General features: G+C 51.9%; 1 long non-coding RNA gene across 1 annotated transcript; it reads left to right on the top strand.

Moving 5' to 3' along the window:
* The first annotated feature begins 864 nt into the window (after positions 1 to 864).
* LOC309611019 lies at positions 865 to 4,307 on the top strand. The gene is made up of 3 exons (XR_014234286.1): positions 865 to 910; positions 1,964 to 2,027; positions 4,231 to 4,307. It is a non-coding gene; the product is annotated as an uncharacterized lncRNA (long non-coding RNA).
* The last annotated feature ends 20,822 nt before the right edge of the window (positions 4,308 to 25,129 follow it).

Here is a 25,129-nt window from a genome sequence, read left to right as displayed (position 1 = left end):
GAGGGGGCTCTTTGGGGCTGCAGTAGCCTCAGCCCCACTCAGCAGGGCCCACGCCTCCAGCTGGGACCCTGGAATGTGTCTAAATGGTCATCGCTCCCCAGGCCAAGGCCAGCTCCTCCCCACCTCACTCAGTGCCCAGACATCTCCTCCCGGAGCAGGCCAGCTCGTCTGTGCCTCGGAGTATCACAGGGATGAAATATTCATGAGTAGATACATAATTCAGCCGCTCATTAGCTGGGTCTTAAAAGCGTAAGCTGAAATTAAACAGGCGCTCGCTGGCCTTCTGCGGCAGCCCGTGTGTGACAGGCACATGGCCTGTTTGTTCCTCTCTCTGAAATCACCTGGCTCCTCCCCTTCCCCCCCCCCACGCCCCCGCCAACATTCTGTTTGAACAGAAAACAGGATTAGGTTATTAGAAGGGTTGTTTGTATGCGGAGCTAGGAGAATACCCAGACTCGCTGGTGCACGATAAATCCCTTTCTGTCCCGGCCCTGAAAGTCTACCGTGCATCACCATGTGGGTCAAGTTATTAAGGGCTTCGGTTGCATAAGAGTGTGTTGGAGGGCGGCTCTGGGTTAATTGTTAGTACCCTTGGATTCCTTCATCGGAATGAGCCCGTTGCATTCGTTGATTGCCTGCGTGGACGCTGAATCAGTGAGACAAAGGCCTGGCACGTTTTGATTTGGAGGCGTCCAGCCAAGTTGGGGCCTGAGGTGCTGCCTCGAAGAGTGGGCCTGGGGGTTGGTGGGGGTGTGCGGGCAGCCTAGCGGGGCCTCGTGCTGACCGGCGCCTGTCCTCTCCCCTGGCAGACGATGCTGTTGGAGAAGAGCCACGTGGCCCGGCAGCTGGAAGGGGAAGGCAGTTTCGAGGTTTTCTCCCAGATGCTATCCGGATTGGACCTGGCTCTCAGGTGAGCGACTGGGCTGAGCAGGGACAGCCGAGGGCAGTGAGACAAAGGGCCTCCGCTCTCCAGGGCCCCAGCCCTGCCTCTGCCCAGAGGTGAGAGGCAGTGGAGCCCAGTGGTTAGGAATCTGGCCTCTGATTCTTGCTGCCTGGTACTGCTCCTGGGCTGGGTGAACCTGGCCAGGTGTCACCTGCTCTGAACCTCCGTTTCTTCCTCTGTAAAGTGGAAATAGTACCTTGACTGCTGACCTTACAGGATTAAGTGAGATAATTCACATATGGCTCTTTATACACGCTGGGGGGTGGTGGTGGATGTCTGCTGTGACGGTGACATTTTGGTACAGGTTCTGACAGCAGCGTGGGAGGTGGGCAAGGAACAGCAGACCCCAAATCTTCCAGAAGCTCCTAAACTCTGTGAGAGCCTTGGGTGCACCTGAGGTAGCTCAGGGCGAGGAGGCACCAGGTGGAACAGCAGAGAAGCCACAAGACTCATCTGGGAGGGCCTTCTGGGGGAGGTGGCCCAGGGAGTCATCTCTGCCCCTCGCTGACTCCTGGGAATTCTTGGACATGTGGCTCCCTGTCTCTGAGCCTTGGTTTCCTCATCTGTTGAACGAATGAGTAAGGTTCTATCTAGTGAAGCTCCAGGGAGTGCTCACCCCAGGCGAGGGGTGATAATTTTCAATTTGCCTCTGCGTCCCCCATCATTTGTCTCCTGCCTTCCACCCCCGTCTGAAGGGCAGGCCCAACCTGTCCTGAGCCTCTTGGCTAAGGCCAGAGGGGCACCTTACCCTTTGGAGAGAGGGCAGATTAGGGAGGAAACTCCCAGTTTTCAGAGCAGGGTAACTGAGGAGTAAGGAAGCTTCTGGAAGGCCTTCACTTAAGAAGGGCCCATTGAGGGCAGCAAGTGAGGAATATTCGGGAGGCAGGGCCAGGGCCTGAGGCAGACCCCGGGGCCACCTGGGGCACTCTGTGGAGCCCCGTGCCATGATGCCCACCTGCCCTGCCAGGCCACTGGTGTGGGTGGGTCCTCCCTTACTTCTGGTCCCTTCTCTGTTTCCAGGACAGAACTGTACCTGCACCAGCTGGCAGACAGCAGCTCCTTCGGCATGGGCGTGTGGCCTAAGGTAAAGAGGAGGTCCTTCTGGGTGTGAGTGGGTGTCTGTGTCCCCATGGCCAAGATGGGCGGGTCCCCTGTGTGGCTCGTCCCTCTGCCACTGGGGTGAGTAGTTGGCAAGGGCTGGTCACGTGGGGGAGGCAGGGTTGCCTTTATGGGGCCTGGGCTTGTCAGGGAAATGAGTCTTGTGCTAATAAAGGGAACCAGGAGGTGGTTTGTGTAGAGGTAAGGGCGCGGTCTCCGGGACAGGCTGTCTGGGTTCAAACCCCGGCTCTGACACTTACTGGATATGAGACCTCAGGCATGGACCCTAGCCTCTCTGAATGTCTGTGTCCTCTTCGGTAAAATAACAACAGAACGGGCGGGCAGGCTGAGGGGAGGACAGAGCGTGGCACGGCCTGCCCGCCTGGGCCACGGGGAGAAGGTCGGGGCGCCGCCCGCGCCCTCGTTCCGCTGCCTGGCGTCCTTTGTGGAGGCAGGGCTCCCAAGGAGCTCAAAGGCCAGGGAAGGACACACGGGACGGTCCAGAGCCACCCTACCGCTCCAGTGGTGCAGCACCCTCTCTGAATTCCTACTGCCACCAAAACACATCCCTAAGGCCTTTGGGAAGAATTGCTAGGACCCAGGAAGGCGGCCCCTTGCTGTGGTCCAGACTTCAGCAGCTGCCGATGACCAGAGGGAGCCAGCCGGCCAGCCGTGAGCAGGAGGACAGGACACGGGGACAGGGACAGCCACAGCTGGGCTTCCCGCAGCTGTGCCCACCGCCAGAACCAGCTCCAGCCAGTCACAGCCCCTGAGATGCCAAACAGTGACGGGCGAGAGGCCGGCAGGAAACTGACACCCCCTCACTGGAGAGCCTGCCCGGTCGGGGTGCGGGGCACCATCCCCGTCTGAACTCACCCCACAGCTCAGCCGTCTCCCAGTGACCCAGACGCGTCACCACGGCCCCAGGGCTGATCCCCGACCAAGGTCAGAACTCCCCCCAGTGTGACGGCCCCCATGCCACTCCTGTGGTGGAAGGGACGGCAGGCAGAGACCAGGAGTAGAGTCTTTTTTATTAATGGCTGCGTTTTCAAAGAACCGTTTTGTTACCAGGAAAGCTCCCCAGGAAGGGATTGCATTAGTGCAACAAGGGGGAGCCTTGATGCCAGGCTTTCCAGACACTTCCAGGTGGAGACTTTTGGCCTAGGCCGGCCGCCGGGGACTCGGGGGCTGGGAGGACACACGGCCCCTCCCCCGCCCCGACGGGGCGCTAAGGCACCCGGCCCGCCCGGGGGGGCAAAACCCCGTGCCGTCAGCAGGCCGGCGGCTTGCAGCCCTCAACCTGCAGCCCTTTGCTCAGGAGGAAGGCGTCCTGCATGGGGTCACAACCCAGGAAGAGCTTCACCATGCCCTTGGCATCCTCGGAGCCCCCTGGCCTCAGAATGCAGCTTCTGTAGTCCATGGCAACCTGAGGAGAGGGGGCGGGGCTGCAGGAGGGTGGAGCACCCCCTTCACGGAGGGTGTGGATGTGGCCACCTCTGCTGTGACTCAACAAAGGGCAGGGGAGCAGGGGGTTCTGGGCAGGGCCCTCAGAGCCTGGCAGGCCCAGGCGGGCGGCACAAGCATCTAGGCCCAGGCCAAGGACCTCCGTGTTGGTCTGCACGGCAGGCCGGCCTCTCACCTTGCCACTCAGGACGCCCTCCTGCTTGAAACGAGTGTGTGGACCGTGTCCGCGGAGTACACCTCGCTGCACAGGTAGCCATAGGACTGGGCGTCGTAGCTTCCTGCCAGGTGGCCGAAGGTCGCAGGCAGGTGGGTCCCTGGGACACACGCGGAGAGGCTCCTGCCCGGCCCCCTGGCCGCTCCGTGCCCCTTCCCCAGAGCCCAGAGCTTGGGGCCTCAAAGCAGCCCTGTCTGAGTCCCCTGCCACTAGAGGGAGTATTGGCCCAACACTTCTAGAAAACGGGGACCTTGCGGGCAACTCAGTGGAGGGACACAAATCAATCTTTGCCGACTTTCTGCTGAAGCTCACGAGGGTTCACCCCTAAGCCTCTTACAGGGACAGCTGCCCGAGGCTCCGAGGGATGAGTCAGGGCTCGCCCTCCAGCACGGGGAGAGCGCGGGTTAAAGCGCTCACGAGGGAGTGAACTGCGTCTCTGCACCGACACGCTCGGGCAAACCTCGTCGACGCGTTCCGTCCAGGGTATGAAGCCCTCTCCTGCCTCTTCCAGGCTCTCCAGAAAGCACGTGCAGATACGCCCAGCCCACCCTCGGACTCCGCGGGCCACAGCTGGAGGGACCAGCCCAGGAACCCAGGCAGGAAGAGGCCAGAGGTCAGCGAGCCTCGACCAGAGCCCGTCAGTCGGTCCCCCTTCACACACCACCAGAGGATCCTCTTGACCTGGGCAGTAGCCGCCAACCGACCGCTAAGGTGGGCCCGGCGTGCGCTTGGCTACCTGGCGTGGCTGGGACCCCGAGGATCTCCTGGCAGAGGCGGGCATTGTCCTAGGCCGGGTCCGAGGGCGTCTGCGTGTGCAGGGCCTGGTCCACCTTGGCCAGGACGATCTGGCGCAGGTTGAAGAGGCCTGGAGGGCGGGAGGAAGGAGACGGGGGCGCTGGCACTGTGTCCAGGCCGCGCTTTCCAGCCGGGCGGTCCGGGAGCCCCTTTCCTTTCCCTCGGCCCGGCCGCACGGGGGTTGGCCAGCCGGGACTTGATGAGCTTGTCCAGCAGCTCCTGGGGGACGGCGCTGCTCGTGCCCCGCCGAGACTGGCAGCAGCGCCAGGGCTTCACAGGGCGCGGCGCTCCCGGCCCCAGAGCCTACCCTCTGGTTCTCATCCCCGGCTGTCACCAGAGTCGCAGGCAACGTGCCCTTCTTTTCGTTTGTCTTTTTTCCGGCCCTCGACCACGCAAAGGTGTGAAGCCCTGCCACTCGCTGCCACGTGGATGCACCTTGAGAACACGGTGCTCAGCGAGAGAAGTCAGACACAGAAGGACACACAGGGTGTGACCCCACTGAGGGGAAACGTCCAGAACAGGTAGATCCACAGAGTCAGAGTGGGTTCCTGGTTGTCAGGGACAGGGGAGGGGAGGGAATGATAACTAAGGGCGTGAGGGACCTTTTTGGGGTGAGGGAAATGTTCCAGAACAGGGCAGTAGTGACGGCTGCACAGCTCAGTAAAGTGTCCCCACGCGCTCCGGTTGCAGTCTGTGAGAGCATCGCTCTCAGGACGAAGGGCTGACTGCAGGAAGACTGAACGAGCACTGGGTCCTGGGCCCAGACGCTCATCTGGGGACCCCCCCCACATTGGGAAGTCACTGGGACTTGCTGAGCCTCCACCGAGACTGGCAGCAGCCCCAGGGCCTCACAGGGCGTGGTGCTCCCGGCCCCAGAGCCTAACCTCTGGTTCTCATCACCGCCTGTCACCAGCCTTGCATGCAACGTTCCTTTCTTCTATTTTGTCTTTTTTAAAGGCAACTCTTGAATACCTGTATTTAACATTGCAGGGAACCAGTCCTGACTCCTTGATCTGGGACTTCCAGCCTCCAGAGTCTCGAGGACATCCACTTCCGTTGTTTACGCGCCCAGTGCGTGGGGTTTGATGATGGAAACTGACACCGAGGGCGTCTCCTCGTGCGGGGTGACATCAGCGGAAGAATCCCGTGGCGAGGGCCTGCCTGAGGACCACGGGAGAGCCCGGGCCCTCCCCGCCCCCTGCCTTCAGCCCCTCGCCCGCACCCTCCTGGGAGCGGAGCTGGTGCATCGCTTGCCAGAACTCATGGAAGTAGGTCTCCAGCTCATCATGCTGGAACAGGGAGGGCGGGTTGGGCGTAGGCTTGGTGAAGTTGGCCACCATGGCCGCGATGGCAATCTGGCGCCTCCCGTCCTGCTGCAGGCAGCCCGGCTGCAGGCCAAAGCAGGCCATGTGCCCGGACTTCCCTTCCCTGGGGAGGGACGCGGGTGAGGCCCCGCTACCACAGAGGAGCCCCGGCCCACGGCCGACAGGTTCTCCCACGCATGCACCGAGGGTAGAGGTCCAGGTAGAACTTGCTGATGGATGACCTTGCCCGAGGCCGCGTCCCGGACCGTGTAGAGCCTCACATCTTCATCTTCGTGACGCATGTTGGCGCCTTCCTCCAGGTCGAAGGTCAGCCCCAGCAGCTCCTGGGAGATGCCCAGCCGCCCGCGCGTGACCACCTGCATGGGGAAGGACTCATTGAGCAGGTACTGGTCCACGTGGTAGCGCGTCTCCTCCCCCTGGTTCATGTAGTAGCGCAGGTCCTAGACGTTGATGGGCCCGTCAAAGTGCAGGCCCCGCCTCTGGCACTCAGCCTTCTTTAGCTCCAGGATCAGGGCCGCTCCTGCTCCCCGAGGGGCTTCAGCTTCTGGGCCAGCTCATCTGCGGGCGGAGGGGAGAGGCTCAGCTATGTCCCTGTGGCAGCCGCCCAGCCGCCCCCCACCCCACGCCCCTCGAGGCAGAATGAAGGGTTGGGGAAGGCGACCCCCAAGGGCTGACACAGTGGGGTCTCAGGCAGCACCACGTCCAGTCAAGGTCCACCTGACCCCCGTCCCCACTGGGACTCGGGGAGGCGGGGTTACCTAGGAAAGTGGCCACCACCTGGCTGGTCTTGGCCATGTTCATCTCCAGCACAGAGTCGGCACGCGTGCTGAATCCCAGCAGGCGGGACTTCTGAGCCTGCAGCCTTACCAGCTCCCCGAGGATCGCGCAGTTCTCCTGGAACCCAGAGACAGCCAGCGCTGGGGACCGTGGGCCACGCCCTCCCCACAGGCCCCGGGCCAGGTCTCTGTGGGTGGGAGGGCTCTCAGGCCACTGGCGGGCACAGCCAAACCCCCTCCCTCCTCCTCCTGGCCTGGATTTCTAGACACTTTGGTGCTGTCCTAACATGTGGTCTTTATGAACACAGGTCCTTTTGGAACCAGAAACGGCGTGAACCATGATGAGCTCTAAGGCCAAGGGCAGGAAGAAATGTGACCAGGCTCTCCAGGAGCCACCCAGGGGCCTCCCCGGGCTCAACAATACAAACTTGGCTGCCGTGCAGACAGCAGCTCATCCCCACGGCGCCCGAACACCCAGCCCCTGGACGGCGAGAGACCTGTTGCTGCAGGTGGCCCATGGTTGGCTGGTGAGGCCTGGCCCCAGGCGTACGCCACCTTCTCTGGGGCCACCTCTCTGGGTCTGCGGTGGGGTTCTCCTGGGAGCCCCCAGTCACCACAGGACCAATGTGGCCTGTCTGCAGCCCAAGAAGGTGGGGACACAGGTCTGTCCCCCGTGGACATCACCCGCGAGGCCGAGCAAGCACCAGTGGTGTCTGCGGGGAAGATGAAGGGCTCATGCACAGCCCCCATCTACTGAAGATGCTAAACGGGAGAAGCACAGACTGCAGCCACATGCGGTATGGACCAAACGCAAGTGTCCTTGCAGGAACCGATGTCTGAATGTCGAGGCTGTTCCCGGGCCACAGTGAGAAGGCCCAGGCCCCACGCAAGGCACAGAGAGGGGATGGGGGGAACATCTGCGAATCTGAGCTCATCGGGCATCACCCCAGAAGGAGAGGGAGAGAGCCAGAAGGAGATACGGAGGGAGAGGGAGAGAGAGGGAGGTACAGACGTCTCTCCTTTCCCTGGGGGTTCTCTAGTGCAGCCAAGCCTGAAAACCACTGCATTTCGGGAGATGGGTCCTCGTGGAAAAGTTAAATAGTAGCTCATGGCATTATCGACACATATTAAAATGGCCCCAAATCTTGGGGAGTCAGGGAGGGGAGCTGGCGGCTGCCTCGTAAACGAGGAGAGATTGGGCGTCAGAGGAGGTGCCTGCCTCCACCACCTCCGCCGCCGCTGCCCCCCCCCCCCAGGGCCCCGCAGACTTCATCTCCCAGCTGTGGTCCTGGGCTGGAAGGCAGCGGGGAGGTCAGGCCGTCCCAAGCATCAACGTTGACTTCAGGGCTGATCTGAAAGGCGCCTGGTGTTTGTTGAAGCAGAAAAAAGAGAAAGCAGTGGGCAGAGGATGGGAGGGGGAGGGAGCCCCCATCAGCCCTTCTCCCTGTCTCCCTCTCTGTCTCCCTCCCTCCCTCCCTCCCTCTACCTCCCTGCCTCTCACTCTCCCTCCATCTCTCCCTCTGCCTCTCTCCCTCCCTCTCTCCCTCCCTCTCTCCCTGTCCCTCTTGCCCTGTCCTGTCCCTCTCTCCCTCCCTCCATCCCTGTCTCTCTTTCCCTGTCCCTCTCTCCCTCTCCCTCTATCCGTCCCCCCTCCCTTTCCCCGTTTCCATCTCCCTCTCTGCCTCCCTCTTTCCCTGTCCCTGTTTCCCTGCTCTGCTCTCCCTCTCCCTCTCCCTCTCTCCCTGTCCCCCTTTCCCTGTTTCCCTGTTCCGCTCTTCCTATACCTCTTTCCCTCTCCCTCTCTCCCTCTCGTGCTCCCTCTCCCTCTCCCTCTCCCTCCACCTCCTTCCCTCTCCAGAGAGGGAAGGAGGTGGAGGGAGAGGGACAGGGAGCAGGAGAGGGAGGGGGGAGAGGGAGAGAGGGATAGAGGGAGGGAGAGGGACAGGGAGCAGGAGAGGGAGGGGGAAGAGGGAGAGAGTGATAGAGGAAGGGAGGGAAAGACAAAGACATCTCTCCCTCCCTCCCTCTATCCCTCTCTCCCTCCCTCTCTCCCTCCCTCTCTCCCTCTTCCTCGCTCCCTCTCCTCCCTCTCCCTCCGTCTCTCCATCTCCCTCACTCCCTCCCAGAGACAGAGAGACGAAGAGGCAGAGACAAGGGAGAGGGAGAGAGGGAGAGGGAGAGAGAGGGGGAGAGAGGGAGAGACGGAGAGAGGGAGAGAGAGAGAGGTCTCTTCCTCCCTTTCCCTCTCTCCTCCTTCTCTCCCTCTCTCCCACTCTCCCTCTTCCCTCTCCCTCCCTCCCCCCTCCCTCTCTCCCTCTCCCCCTCTCCCTCTTCTCTCCCTCTCCCTCCATCTCTCCCTCTCTGGGAGGGAGTGAGAGAGAGGGAGAGACAGAGGGAGGGAGGGGGTGAGACAGAGGGAGGGAGAGGGAGAGAGGAAGAGAAAGGGCGAGGGAGGGAGAGGGAAGGAGGACGAGACGTCTCTCCCTCTCCGTCTCCCTCCCCCTCCCTCTCTCCCTCTCCCTCCCTTCCTCTCCCTCTCCCTCCCTTCCTCTCCCTCTCCCTCTCCCTCTCCCTCTCCTAGAGGGAGGGAGGGAGAGGGAGAGACAGAGGGAGAGGAGAGGGGGAGTCGGAGAAGGAGGTAGGGAGAGGGAGAAGGCGAGAGGGTGCCTGCTTCCCTCTCTGTCTCCCTCCCTCCCTCCCTCCCTCTCCGTGTCCCTGTCTCCCCCCTCTCCCTCTCCCTCTGTCTCTCCCTCTCTGGGAGGGAGAGAGGGAGAGGGAGAAGGAGGGAAAGTGATGGAGGGAGGGAGAGGGAGAGAGGGTGAGGGAGAGAGGGAGAGAAGGAGGAGAGAGGGAGAGGGAGGGAGGAAGAGAGCTCTCCCTCTCTCCCCCCTCTCTCTCCCCCTCCCTCTCTCCCTCTCCCCCTCTCCCTTGCCTTTGCCTCTCCCTCCGTCTCTCCCTCTCTGAGAGGGAGTGAGGGAGACGGAGAGATGGAGGGAGAGGGAAAGGGAGGAGAGGGAGGGAGGGAGGGAGAGACGTTTCCTCCCTCCCTTTCCTCCCTCTTCTCCCTCTCCCTCTCCCTCTCCGTCTAACTCTCCCGCTCCCTCCATCTCTCCATCTCCCTCACTCCCTCCCAGAGGGAGAGGGGAGGGAGAGAAGGAGAGGGAAAGAGGAGAGGGAAGAGGGAGAGGAAAGAGGCAGAGGAAAGAAGCAGAGGGAAGAGGCAGAGAGGGAAGAGGGAGAGAGGGAGAGGGAGAGAGAGGGGGAGAGAGGGAGAGACGGAGAGAGGGAGAAAGAGAGAGGTCTCTTCCTCCCTTTCCCTCTCTCCTCCTTCTCTCCCTCTCTCCCACTCTCCCTCTTCCCTCTCCCTCTCTCCCCCCTCCCTCTCTCCCTCTCCCCCTCTCCCTCGTCTCTCCCTCTCCCTCCATCTCTCCCTCTCTGGGAGGGAGTGAGGGAGAGGGAGAGAGAGAGGGAGGGAGAGGGTGAGACAGAGGGAGGGAGAGGGAGAGAGGAAGGGAAAGGGCGAGGGAGGGAGAGGGAAGGAGGGCGAGACGTCTCTCCCTCTCCGTCTCCCTTCCCCTCCCTCTCTCTCTCTCCCTCCCTTCCTCTCCCTCTCCCTCTCCTAGAGGGAGGGAGGGAGGGAGAGGGAGAGACAGAGGGAGAGGAGAGGGGGAGTCGGAGAAGGAGGTAGGGAGAGGGAGAAGGCGAGAGGGTGCCTGCTTCCCTCTCTGTCTCCCTCCCTCCCTCCCTCCCTCTCCGTGTCCCTGTCTCCCCCCTCTCCCTCTCCCTCTGTCTCTCCCTCTCTGGGAGGGAGAGAGGGAGAGGGAGAAGGAGGGAAAGTGATGGAGGGAGGGAGAGGGAGAGAGGGTGAGGGAGAGAGGGAGAGAAGGAGGAGAGAGGGAGAGGGAGGGTGGAAGAGAGCTCTCCCTCTCTCCCCCCTCTCTCTCCCCCTCCCTCTCTCCCTCTCCCCCTCTCCCTTGTCTTTGCCTCTCCCTCCGTCTCTCCCTCTCTGAGAGGGAGTGAGGGAGACGGAGAACGGAGGGAGAGGGAAAGAGAGGAGAGGGAGGGAGGCAGAGGGAGGGAGCGAGGGAGAGACGTCTCCTCCCTCCCTCTCCTCCCTCTTCTCCCTCTCCCTCTCCCTCTCCCTCCAACTCTCCCGCTCCCTCCATCTCTCCATCTCCCTCACTCCCTCCCAGAGGGAGAGACGGAGGGAGAGGCAGAGACAGGGGAGAGGGAGAGAGGAAGAGGGAGAGAGAGGGGGGAGAGAGGGAGAGGGAGAGAGGGGGAGGGAGAGAAGGAGAGGGAAAGAGGAGAGGGAAGAGGGAGAGGAAAGAGGCAGAGGAAAGAGGCAGAGGGAAGAGGGAGAGGAAGAGGGAAGAGGGAGAGAGGAGAGAGGGAGATAGGGAGAGGAAAGAGAGAGGGAGAGGGAGGGAGAGGGAGAGAGGGAGGGAGAGAGGAAGCGACAGAGGGAGAGACAGAGAGGGAGTGGGAAAGAGGTAGAGGGAGAGCGGAACAGGGAAAGAGGTACAGGGAGAGAGGGAGGCAGAGAGGGAGGAGAGGAAGCAGGGAGAAAAGAGAGAAAGAACACACCGTCTACATTTCTGTCAAATGACACCGGGGATCCTTACACAACCAGGAGAAAGTAACACAGGGAGGCTCTTTCTCAGCTGGAACTGGAACTGCAGACGGGGCCAAACACCACCAGGCTGGCCACACGTGTCCAGCCGCCGCTCCAGCCCCGTCAGCCGTGAGTCCGGTCACCAGGGCTCTGAGTGTCTGCTCCAGGGAGCTGGGGTTCACCCTCTCACCCGGGAGGCCGGGCCAAGAGAGCAGGGCCCCGGGCTGGACACATAGGGGAAAACGCATCCCCACAGGACAGCTTGTGCGAGCAGATTCAGCTACCAGATTCTAGAGGCCCGGGACCACCCTGTGGCCCGTGAAACCCAGGAGCCACGAGGGTCTTGCAACGTGATTCCTGTCCGTTGGACTGTAAAGTTTGTGTAGGGAATCTTGGAAACAGTGGTAACAAGGCTGAATTGGAACGAGCTTTAGGCTATTATGGACCACTCTGAAGTGTGTGGGGTGCTAAAAACCCTCCCGGCTTCGCTCTCGTTGAATGTGAAGATCCCCGAGATGCAGCCGATGCTGTCCGAGAACTAGATGGGAGAACACTATGTGGCTGCCGAGTAAGAGTGGACCTGTCGAATGGGGAAAAGAGAAGTCGAAATCGTGACCGCCTCCTTCTTGGGGTCGTCGCCCTCGAGATGATTATGGGAGGAGGAGTCCTCCACCTCCCGCACATCTCCAAGATGGAGAGCCTTCTCCGTCAGCCAGAGCAGGTCCCTTTCTAGATATAGGAGAAGAGAGAGATCCCTGTCCCAAGAGAGAAATCACAAGCCGTCCCGATCTTTCTCTAGGTCTCCTAGCCGATCTAGGTCAGATGAAAGGAAATAGAAGACCACTTTGCAAGAGGAGTGGTGTACAGGCAATAACTTCATTTGGCAGGAGTATGTACAGAAAATTCAAGTTTTGTTTGAGACTTCCGAAGCTTGGTGCACTTTTTAAATGTTTTAGTTGTTCACATTTGTTTGTCTCTTGGGACAGTGACACATAAAGGTGTCATTCTCTATGGTTTGAAATGGGTCCTGTGAGGCATGTAATATGAAGAATTGTTACCTTACAATGTTCCCTTAAGCAAAATTGAACTTGCTTTGAATTTTTGGTCTTGCCTAGACTGATAATAAAACTCTAACTCCTGCCCACCTAAAGTGTGATGTTTACTATTATGGAAACAACACTGGCAAACATTGAAAAGACTTTCTGTAGCTGGGATATGGTATGCAGCTGTAGTTAAGCAAGCAGTCTTTAAAAGGTGCTGTGAACCCAAGCCAGCAGGTAAAAATGAAAGCCGCACCCTTACCCTAGATTAGAGGTTTAAAAATTCCACTAGTCTTCACACCGGACAAGAGATTGTCCAGGGAGTTTAAAATCTAAGAAGTTTCAAGGAAGTTAGTTTACCTTTGAGTTAGGTCATACGTCCCCTCTGTGATTGCTGTACATGAATACATAGCTCTTTGTAATATTTTTTGGAAATTTGAGATTATCAAGATACCAATGTCCTGCCAGATTAAGAGTATATTGTAGAGCTGAACTTTGAGTTACTGTGCAATTTTTTTTTTCATGCTGTCATTTGTAATATGTTTTGTGAGAATCCTTGGGATTAACGTTTTGGTTGCAAAAGAAAAAAAGAAAAGAATCCGCCTGCCAATGCAGGGGACACAGGTTCAAGCCCTGGTCCCGGAAGATCCCAGGTGCCGCAGATCAACTAAGCCCGTGGGCCACAACTACTGAGCCTGCACTCTAGATCCTGGGAGCCAGAACTACTGAGCCCCCGTGCCACAACTACAGAAGCCCACACGCAACGAAGACCCAACGCAGCAAGAAAAAAAAGACGATACTGGCCAGGTGATCAAGGGTAAAATCGTTTGTCATAAGTCCCGTTGATGGTGTGTATCCTTGATGTGACCTGAGGAGAATGGCATTTTTATCTCTGTCTGGGTCTTCCGCCCCAAACCCCATAGCTCCAGACCAACCATAAGAAAACATCAGAAAACAAACAGACTAACAAATTGAGGGACAAAACACCTGACCAGTCCTCCTCAAAACTTTCAAGGTATCAAAACCCAGCGACGTCTGAGAAATGTCACAGCCCAGAGGAGACTGGGACAGAAAAAGGATGTTAGGGGAACACTAGGGAAATTCTAATAAAGTGTGGACTTTAGTTAATAACAATGTATCCATCTTGGTTCCTTAGTTGGATAAACATGTCACACTAAGGTACTAATGAGTTGGAAATAGGGGTACTGGGTCAGGGTCCACGGCACTCTGTACACTCTGTACAGATCTTTGCAACTTTTTTGTAACTCTAAGCTCTTGTAAAATTAAGCGAGTACTGAACAGAGCTAAGAATGTTATTTCCCTGATTTGAACATGCCTGAGTTTCTTTTCATGGTCACATTTTTGCTATTTGGATGTGTCTTGGAATCAGTAGCAAAGGAGAGTTGCCAGCCCCTGGGAAGATGTGGGTGGTTCGCAGGTGGCTTGCTCTGGAGCTGAAGACCACGGTGGGAAGTCTGCAGCCTCGGGCTGCACTTAGAAACATGGGAGGGGATGGGCCAGCTCAGTTAGGGATGGAACCTATAAATAAAACTTTTTTCTTTTCCGTTATGGCTTATCACAGGATACTGAATATAGTTCCCTGTGCTAGACAGTAGGACGTTGTAGTTTATCCATCCTATATTTAATAGTTTGCATCTGCTAACCCCAAACTCCCAATCCAACCCTCCCTCACTGTTTCTCCCCCTTGGCAACCACAAGTCTGTTCTCTATGTCTGTGAGTCTGTTTTTGTTTTGTAGACGAGTTCATTTGTGTCGTATTTTAGATTTCACATATAAGTGAGATCATATGATATTTGTCTTTCTCTTCTGACTTACTTCACTTAGTATGATAATCTCTAGGTCCATCCACGTTGCTGCAAATAGCATTATTTCATTCTTTTTATGGCTGAATAATATTCCATTGTATATATGTACCACATCTTCTTTATCCATTCATCCATCAGTGGACATTTAGGTAGCTTCCATGTCTTGGCTACTGTAAATAGTGCTGCAATGAACGTTGGGGTGCATGTATCTTTCTTTCTTTCTTCTTTCCTTCTTCCTTTCTTCCTTTCTTTCTTTCTCTCTCTCTCTTTCTCTTTCTTTCTTTCTTTCTTTCTCTCTCTTTCTCTCTTTCTTTCTTTCTTTTTTCTTTCTTCTTTTATTGTCACACGGCATGTGAGATCTTAGTTCCCTGACCAGAGATGGAACCCACGCCCCCTGCACTGGAAGCATGGATTCTTAACCACTGGACCACCAGGGAAATGCCAGGGGTGTATGTATAGTTTTGAATTAGAGTTTTCTCCGGATCTATGCCCGGGAGTGGAATTGTGGGACCCTATGGCAGCTGTATCTGTTCCTGCACGCCTCACATCAACCACCTGCACTCCAATCCTTGCTCTCAACGTCATCTTCGGGGAACCCAACCTGCGACAGGGACCTTGACAAGAAGAAATGGCTCAGGGAAAAGCTACCTGCACGGGGAGGAGATAGAGACCATCGCCCCTGGGGTGCGGAGGGGAGAGTGGGTGCAGAGGTTTGTCATTTCACCCCCGATACTCATCTCAGCCCTCGTGGCTGCCCCACTCTAGGTCACCTCGGGATACAGAGGTGACCCGGTTAGAGTCCCTGCCTGTGCAGGAATCGGGGCACCAGCGGGTCTGAATAATACTAGTGCAGGGTCTCCCCCGTGGCACTGGGGTTATTCGGGGCGGGTCATCCTCTGCTGAGGGCCCCTCCTGGGCACTGTGTGGGGTTTAGCAGCATCCCTGGCCTCACCCATTTGATTCCAGGGGCCCTCCCTCCCAGTTGTGACAACCACAGATTTTCCCCACACATCACGGAAGAACTGGGTGAGGCGGGGGCAGGATGGCTCTGGGCGAGGACAGCTGTGTTGAAGCAACCAGCCTGGCCCAGGGCAAGGTCTGCCCCAATCCCGTCAGCGCCTGCATTTAGAACTGCCCCTTTCCTCTCCCACCTCCCCTGCCCTGCAGTGGTCTCCGAGACATCATCCCCATGTAATAAATCACACCTTCTCAGTTTACTGTTTGCTGCCCTCGCTAGAACGTGAGCTCTTTGAGGACAGGGATGCTGTTATGTCCCCAGCACCTAGAAGAGTGTCTGCTGTGTAGTAGATGCTTCATAAATACTTGCTGAATAAAGGAGTTGAATAAAGGGATGAGTGGATGAATGAATGAAGGTTACAATGGAAGGAGGGGGGAGATTCCCTTTCTGGCTCTCGGGGGTTGGGAGATCAAGTGAAAGATCTGTCCTAAATAGGCTGACCAGCCTTCTGGGGTTCCCCGGGACTGAGAGTTTCCCCAGAGTTCCAGCGCTCAAACCTGAGCGGTCCTGGGCAAACTGGGGGCGGGTGTTGGTCACCCTATCTAAACACAGTAACAATTCCAGCTGCAATAGCAATGGCCAAGGACCTCTACGGTCTTATTGACCATGCACAGTTCTCTACCTGGCGGGGAAGGGTGGGCCGGGATTGGAATTCTGGTGATCCAGGGCGGGTGAGGGCACACCCCGGGCTTGTGGAGGGGAGTCCAGGAAGGTTCTGGAGGAAGTGACAGTGACACAGGAGGGAGGGAGGAGTCTAAGGAAGAACATCCCACATGACAACCTGTGCCAATGGCCCTGGGCCCAAGGTCACACCTGACCAGGGCTTGCTTTTTTTTTTTTCTAATTTACTTTTCCCCACATGGATATGCAATTGTCCTAATGCCATTTATTGAAAACTCCTTAATTTCCCCACTTTCTATCATATCAAGTTCTCATATATCTGTTTCTGGACCTTTTTTCTATACCATAGAGCTATACGTCCCATCCTTGCACCACTAGGGCTGTTTCATCACTATAACTTTATTTATTCATTTTGTTTTGGCCGTGCTGTGTGGCATGTGGGATCTTATGTCCCTGACCAGGGATCGAACCCGCGTCCCCTGCAGTGGAAGCTCGGAGTCTTAATCACTGGACCTCCAGGGAAGTCCCCAGGGCTTGCTTTGACATCCATGGAATGGTGGCAGGTGGGCACGGGGAGCAGCTGTCTGTGAGCCATCCTGGGTAGAAATGCAGGGTGGAGGGGAGGACAGATGGAGCTGGAGGGGAAGAAGCGGAGGAGGGAGGGAGGAAGGGAGGGAGGCCGGGCGAGAGACAGACAGAGAGTTTCCGGAGACAATAGCTCTGGCCGTGTCCTAGGGCATGAAAGCTGAAAATAGCTCCTAGTGCCGGGAGCCTTGGAGCCGGAGGCTGGGAGCCAGGGTGACTGGCTCTCCTCCCTGGTGTGTGTGTGTTGTGGGGGGGTGGGTGGCTCTGGGCTTCTCAGGCTGGGAATGGGGTGCACAGAGCAGGAACGGAGCAGGGACCCTTCTCTCTGGAACCTCGTGGGCCATCCTCAGCTCACAAAGCTGAGCCACTCCTTGCCCTACGAGTGGGGGGCTTATCCTCCCTGTCCCCTGGATCATACCCCCTCACACACAACTTCCCCGTGTGTGTTCCCAGCAACCAAGAGAATCTGTTTTTAAAAGATTTGGGGGAGGGGGGTAACCATACAAACAAGAGCAGAATGGATACTTTTTCAGGATATGAATGGCTCTGTGTAAGCCCACCCCCAGGGTAACCACAGTCCTGACCTCTAACACTCTTGACGAGTCAGCCTTGGTCTGGGCTTGCGGACCCACGGAAGCTTCCTCATTCCCTCCTTCAGGTCCCGACTCTCCCTCGGCGTCTTTGTGAGAAGCACCCGGGGAAGTGGGACTGCTAGGCTGTACTGCTGCTAGAACTCCACCTGGGCTCCACCAGGCTCCAGCCCCCCGCCCTGTCCACCTAACTGACCCTGAGGCACCTCAACTGGTAGGAGCAGCATCACCTTCCCTCCTGGGACTCGTGATACTTAAGGGAGACACCGAAAGACAAGCCTTTGGCTCCCTGGCTGGCAAAGAGCAGGTACTCAATTGTCATAAGTGTCCGTATCAGTGAGGGTTCTCCAGACAAACAGAATCCATATGGGGTGTGTGTGTATATACACACACACGTACATATGTACAAGCATACAAAAATATACAGCTGTGTACATATGCAGTATGCGTACACACATATACACACATAGTATATACAATACACACATACATATATACACACATATAAAATGCAGTTCGTATATATACAGTATGTATACACACATATACACACAATATAGACAATACACACATACATATACACTATACATACACACATATAAAATGCATAGTTGGTATGTATACAGTATGTACACATACGTATAACATATGCAATATACACACCTAGGTACATATATAGCATACGTATATACACACATACAAAGATATTTAGGTGTGCATATAGACAGTATACATACATACACATATAATATATGCAATACATACACGTACATACATATAGACACACATATACACCTACATATAAAAGCATATAGCATAAAAATATATATGTACTGTATATAGAAATTCATCGTATATATACATACATATATCATATATATAAGATATATACACATACATATATACAATGTGTACACACACACACCTATATGTAAATATGCGCATGTACATACACATATAAATTCATACGCAAGTGTGTATATAATAGTATATTCATATATACATATAATACCTAGAAACATATTGGGGGGGGAGGTGTCACGGTACGTCAAGGGGGGGAGTCGAACCCGCCACCCCAGGCCCCGAGGGGTCTCCCCGGGTCTCCACTTCGGGCCGGTGGGTGTGGCCGGGGGGGGGGGGCAGCTGAAGACGTGCGTGCGTGCTTGCGTGCGTACGTGCGTGCGTGCGTACGTGCGTACGTGCGTGCGTGGGGGCGGGTCCACGGGGCGGGAGGCGCTCGCCGCGAGAGAGTGGTTCAGCCGGGCCCCGGCTCATTGTGCTTGCCTCACCCCGGCCCCAGTTGGCAGCAGCGCTGGAGGCCCCGGGCCTGTGACCACAAAGAGGGAGCCGGGGGCCGGACGGGAGCAGGCCGGCGGCGGCGGCGGCGGCGCCGGCTGAGGCCCAGGCCAGGCTCCCTCCCCTCAGCCTCCCGCCCGCCCGCCCGCCTGTCCCGCCCCCGCCGGCGGCGCCCCGCCCCTCCCCCAACCGCCAGACTAGCCTGGTGCGGGGGCCGCGCGCGAAAACGTGGGGGAGAAGCTGAGGCTGGAGTCGCCCGTGGTGGCCGAGCCCGCCGTCTACCCATGGCTGCTGCTGGTCTACGTGAGTGCCGCCCGTCCCCTCTTCCCGGACCTCCACCTCTCTTCCCCCACGGCGCGCGCTGAGCCCACCGAGTAACGGAGCGACTCGAGTCGCCAGACCCTCTTTGGAGCCCCCCTTCCCGCCCTGCCTGGTTCTCCGCGGCCGTTTCCAGCCCCCGCGCGCAGGGTGGGCAGAGGGGAGCCGGGGCCGGCCGGGGCCACAGACTCGGCAGCGGGGACCCCGCGCTTCCGAGGGGCGCCCGAGCCGGTCTGCCGTTGGCCCTGTAGGGCTGGGGACCCAGGTCCGCCCCCCCGCCCCCCGGCCTGGACTGCCGGCGGGCTTGCCCTTCCATACTTTATGATCTGACACGTCGGGTTTCTTTTTCCTGGCCAGCTTTACCATTACCTGACCAGCTTTCCCAGCATCCCCTGATAATGTGTTAGATATTCAAGTTTTAGGGCCCGGTCCCAGCCCTATGGAATCAGCAACTCTGGTGGGGCTCAGTGATCTCTGTTACAACAGGCCCTCCAGATGATTTTTATTCACCTTAAAGTTTGAAAATATCTGCATTGTCAGCTGGCCGAAGCGTCCACCAGCAGGTGAAGGGGAGTGGCGCCTGGAAAAGATAGGGACTAGCCAAGGTAAGTACAGTAGCATTTGCCATGGTAGTAATGGAGAATGCCTTTTCTCCACTGGTTGGCACAGACTAGTATCTGGGAGCAGTGGCAGGGTTATTTAGGATGCTTTACATTGCAGTGTAGAGTGACCGCTGTCCTGGTTTGCCAGGGACTTCCCCTGTGTGAGCACTTAAAATCTCATCCTGGCAAACCCCTTAGCCTTGGGTTTGATAAACTTAGGGAATAACGTGAAATTTAGGGGAAACATGATCTAGGTTTTGGGCAAGTCACAAGTGCTAATTAAAGCTAAGCAAGTATGGACAACATCTAGCCTTCTTTACCCCTTTGCGGGGAGGTAAATCTTGATTGGGTGAGAGGACTTATTGTTAAGAGATCTTTGTAGAAACATCCCCTTCTGCTTAGTCCGCTGGTTCTCCGTTCTGGCTAGACATTGGCATCGTCTGAGGAGAGTTAAAAGGATTGTATTGGTCTAGTATGACCAACCGTCGGTGTGAGGGTTTTTAAAAAGTGCTTCAGAGGATTCTAATGTGCAGCCAAATTTAGGTGCCACTGCTTAAGCTTTTGAACCGCTGCTACGTATTTTCACCTCATCTTGCTGTGAGAATATCCAACTGTAGTTGAGGTTTGTTGTTTTTCTTTTTCTTTTTTTAACTGTCTTATTATAAGATTTACTGTCTTAAATAAGATTGAATGGACAGAAAATCCTGCTAGTCCATCTGGTATAGCTGGATACCCAGAGTAATATCGTTAAGATATGTACCATTTAAGTATTGTGACTGGCCTTTTAAAAATTAACATATGCATTAAATTAGTATTGATAGTATAGATCTCTTTCGAAGTTGTCATGTTGGGGAGCTATACCTCTAATCTGCTGCCATTGCTAAATATCTGGACACCTCTTACTAGGAATTGCTTTTAAAAATCTTTAGGGATTAAAACCAAGATTGCTGTATTATTTGTACTGGGACCACAAAAACCTCACAGAGTTCCCCCGCTGTACCTTCTACCCCCATCTCTAACCCTTGGCAACTTCTAATCTGTTCTCCATCTCCACAGTTTTGTTATTTTAAGAATAATATGTAAACATAATCATGAATTACTTAATCTTCGGAGATTGGCTTTTAAAAACTTTTCCCTCGGCATCATTCCCTTGAAGTTCATTTCAATTTTTGCATATATTAATAATTTGTTCCTTGTTGTTGCTCGGTAGTATTCTATCATAAGATTTTATCACAATCTGTTTCAACATTCACCCATTGAAAGACATTTGGGGAGTTGCCAGTTTGTGGCTATTAGAAATAAAACTGCTATGAACATTTATGTGTAAGTTTCTGTGGGAACTTCATTAAGTTTTTGTTTCTTTTGGATAAATGCTCAAGAGTACAATTACTGCATTGTAGGGTGAATCTACTTTTAGGATTAAAAGAGACTGTCAAGCTGTTTCTCAGAGTGGCTAAACCATTTTATTTTCCCACCAGTGATGTGATATAATTTTTCTACGTACTCGCTAGCATTTGATGTTGTCACTATACTTTAATTTTAGTTATTCTCTGATATCTCATTATGGTCTTAATTTGCATTTCCCTGATGGCTAACAATGTTGAACATCTTTTCATGTGCTTCTTTGCCATGTGTATATTCTCTTCCATGAAATGTCTGTTCCTGTCTTCTGCCTATTCTCTAGTTGGATTTTTTTAAGTTTTTTGGAGAGTTCTTTGTATATTATAGATACAAGTCATTTGTCTCCTATGGGATTTTCAAATATGTTTTCCCACTGTGTAATTTGAGTTTTCATCCACTTAAAAGGATCTTCTATGAAGCATCTTTAACTCATTTTGATGAGATCCAATTGATCAGTTTTTGCTTTTATTGATCATACTTTCGGTGTCAAGTCTAAGAATTATTCACCTAGTTGTAGATGCCAAAGATTTTCTCCTATTTTTTTTTTCTAAAAATGTCCTGCTTTTACATTTAAGATTATGATCCACTTTGATTTAATTTTTGTGTAAGATGTGTAAGGTTTAGGTTAAGGTTCATTGTTTGTTTGTTTGTTTTTGTCGAGGGATGTCCAACTGTTTCAGTACCATTTTTTGAAAAGTCTATTCTTCCTTGATAGCTTTTGCACTGCTGTCAAAACCAAGTTAAATGTATTTGTGTCAGTCTATTGCTGGGTTCTCTGTTCCATTCCATTGATCTATGTATCTACCCTCCATCACTACTGCGAAATCTTGAAATTGGGTAGATTAATTCCTCCCATTTTAATCTTCCTTTACAAATTGTTTTAGCTGTTCTTCAGCCTCTTCCTACCATATAAATCTTAGAATAAGCTTGTCTATATCCACAAAAACCTTGAGGGCATTTTAAGAGTAATTGTGTTAAGCCTCTTAACTTGGGGAGAATTGACAGCTTTATTATGTTGTGTTTTCTAATCCATGAACAAGGTATGTCTCCCTCTTTGTTTGGGACTTTTAAAATTTTCTTCATCAGCATTTTGTAATTTTCAGTATAGAGGTCCTATAAATGTCTTATTGGGCTTCTATTTAAGTATTTATTTAGGTCAGTTGTAAATGGCATCACATATTTTTATTTAAGCTTCTACACATTTGTTATTAATATATAATTTGATAAAATTGTGTGGATCTTGTACTCTAAAACATTTACAAACTAATATTATTTCTCAAGCTTTATGTGGATTCCTTGGTATTTTCTCCATTTAGATTATCATCTCATCTTCAGATATAGACAGTTTTAGTTTTCCTTATTCAATATAATAGGATATATTACTATTCAACATTCAGGAGGATATATTCCTTCCTATTCAACATAGTAGGAATAGTTCTTTCATCTTTTAAATAAACTTTTTAAAAATTTAACTTTTAAATTTATCTATTTATTTATTTTTGCTTTATTTTCTTACTAGAACCCCCAGTAATATATTTAATAAAAGTGGTGAGAGCAGATATCGGTGCCTTGTTTCTGATCTTACAGAGAAAGCGTTCAGTCTTTCACAGTTAAATATAATGTCGGTATAGGTTGTTTGTAGATCATCTTTATGAGTTTCTGTATGTTCCTTTTCTATTCCTAGTTTGCTTGGAGTTTCTTTTCTTCTTTTTTTTAAAATCATGAATGGGATTGGATTTTGTCAAATGCTTTCTCTGCATTAATGATTAGGATCACATGACTTTTCCCCCTTAATCTATTGGATATGGTAGATTACATTGTTTGATTTTCAAATATTTAACCAACTTTGCATAACTGGAATAAATACCACTTGGTCATGGTATATTATTCTTTTTATATATTTCTGGAGTTAATTTGCTAATATTTGGCTGAAGATTTTTACAGCCAATTTCATAAAAAATACTGGCCTGTAGTTTTCTTCTTTCTATACTATCCCAGTCTGGTTTTGGTATCAAGGTAATACTGGCTTCATAAAATTAATTAGGAACTGTTCCCTCTACTTCTGTTTCTTATCAAGTCATGTAAAATTGGTGTTAATTCTTTAAGTCTTGGGTAAAAGTGAAACATCTAAGCCTGAATATTTCTTTTGGGAGTTTTTAAATGAAAAATCAGTGTTTCTCATGGTTACAGGAAAATTGAGATTGTCTCTTTCATCTTGGCTGAGTTTTGGTAGTTTTGGGTGTAGACGCATTGGTCCATTTCATCCACATTTTTGAATTTATAGTGTAGACTTGTTCATAATAACTTGTCCCTTATTAACCTGCAGGATATGTCATGGTATCCTTGGTTGCATTTCTGATATCTGTGATTTGTGCCATCTCTCTTTTTATCTTGATCAGTCTTGCTACATCTTTCTTGATGAGATTGTTTATTTTGAAGAACCAGCCTTTTGTTTCATTGATTTCCTCCCCCCCCCATTTTCCTGTTTTCAGTTTCATGGATTTTTGTTTCATCTTTATTATTTCCTTCTTTCTGCTTGTTTAGTGTTTTTTCCTCTTCCGTTTTTACTATTTTAATATAGAAAATTAGACTATTTCTTTGAAATATTTTCTTTCCCAATTTAGTGCTATAGACTTCCCTTTCAGCATTGCTTTCACTTCATTCCACAAATGTTGATCTGTTATATCTCCATTTTCTTTTATTCTATGCATTTAAAAATTTTTCCTTGACTTTTTACCCATGAGTTATTTGGAATTGTGATGTTTAGTTTTCATGTGATTGAAGATTTTCCTGTTGTCTTTCTGTTATTGATTTCTAGTCTGGTTCCATTATGGCTAGAGAATATACTCTCTATGATTTAATTCTTTTAAATCTGCTAATGTTTTTTTTTAGCACCCAGTGTATGGTATATGAGTGAATGTTCCATGGACACTTGAATATGTATTCTGCTTTTATTGAGTGTGTTCTTTAAATGTCAGTTATATCCTGTTGATTGATGATGTTTTCAGTTCTTCCATACCCTTGCTGATTTTTCTCTCTGGGAGTTCTATAAATTGCTGTGTTGAAGTCTCAAATAATAATTGTGGATTTGAAATTCTCTCCTTTTACCTTTTTCAGTGTTTGCTTCATGTGTTTTGAAGTTCTGTTGTTTGGTGCACACACATTTAGTATCACTAGGTCATCTAGGTGGATTATTCCTGTTATCTTTATGTAATGACCCTCTTTGCCCCTAATAATTTCCTTTGCTCTGAAATCTACTTTATCTGATATTAATATAGCCATTCCTGCTTTTTCTGATGAATGTTCACATGATATACCTTTTTCATCCTTTTACTTTGAACTACCTATATCATGATGTTTAAAGTAAGCTTCTTATAGACAGTATAGAGTTGGATCATGCTTGTGATTTTTTCATCTACTCTTCCAATCTCTGTCTTTGACTTGGTTATTTAGATCGTTTACAGTTAATGTAATTATTGCTATGTTAAAGATTAGGTCTACCATTTTATTTTTTGTTTTGTCTTTTACCTTAGTTTCTCAATCCTGTGTTTCTCTTATTTTGCCTTCTTGTGGGTTACTTAAACATTTTTTGGTAAGTCCATTTTAATCTAATTTATTTATAATCATTTGTGTATACTGTTTGTATAGTTTTCTTAGTGGTTGCTTTTGGCATTACACTATACATATGTAACTTATCATAGCCTACTGGAATCTGTCTTTTATTACTTCAAGTGAAGTTTCAAAATTTTACTTCCATTTAGGTCTCTTAATAGTCCCCAGTTTTAAAGTATGATTTTCTGTAGTATTTCCTTTATATACATTGAGAACCACATCAGATGGTGTCATAATTTTTGCTTTGACCGTCATAGGGAATTTAAGAAACTCATGAGACTAATGATAGTCTCTTATATTTATCCCACTTGTTTTCACCCATTCCATTTTTCCCCTTTTCTTTCTGAAGTTGCCAGTCTTCTGTTATTGTTTTTTATGTTTTCATAACAGTAGGTGATATCTGGGCTTTCCAGTGCCATTGGATATGAGTTTCAGGAAACACTGAGCCTGGCTCACTTAATGCTACTGAGTTGGAGGGTTTGTATACGTTGGGCCTGTTGGCACAGCAGATGCTAGCAGATTAGACTAATGCTGATGGGACTAGTGCCACAGGAGGATGCATTCCCATTCAGGCTACGCTGCTGCTACAGTAGATCAAATCCCCCTCTACCTCAAGTGTGGGGCAGTGACCTGCTGCTGTCACTGCTTCTTTATTAGGCTGCTTTCGCCTCAGGTGTGTGGTGGGATCCCTTGGAAGCTGCTGCTGCTGTGAATCACAGGGTTAAATTCATTTTAGAAATACTTAAATATAAATATATAGCCTGGCTCTTGTAGGACGTCTGTATTTGTTTTTTATTGCTTTCATACGAATTACCGCAAATTGAGTGACTCAAAATATCGTAAATTTATTACCTTACAAGTCTGACATTGGTCTCAGTTGAGTAAAGTAAAAGTGTTGGCAGGATCGACAGATGAATGGATAAAGCTGTGGCACATATATACAATGGACTATTACTCAGCCATAAAAAGAAATGAAATTGAGTTATTTGT

Source organism: Balaenoptera borealis (assembly GCF_965194805.1).
Source record: "Balaenoptera borealis genome assembly, chromosome: 1".
Taxonomy (NCBI): Eukaryota; Metazoa; Chordata; class Mammalia; order Artiodactyla; family Balaenopteridae; genus Balaenoptera; species Balaenoptera borealis.
The sequence above is the reverse complement of the archived record's forward strand: the minus strand, read 5'-3'. Positions and strand labels throughout refer to the sequence as shown.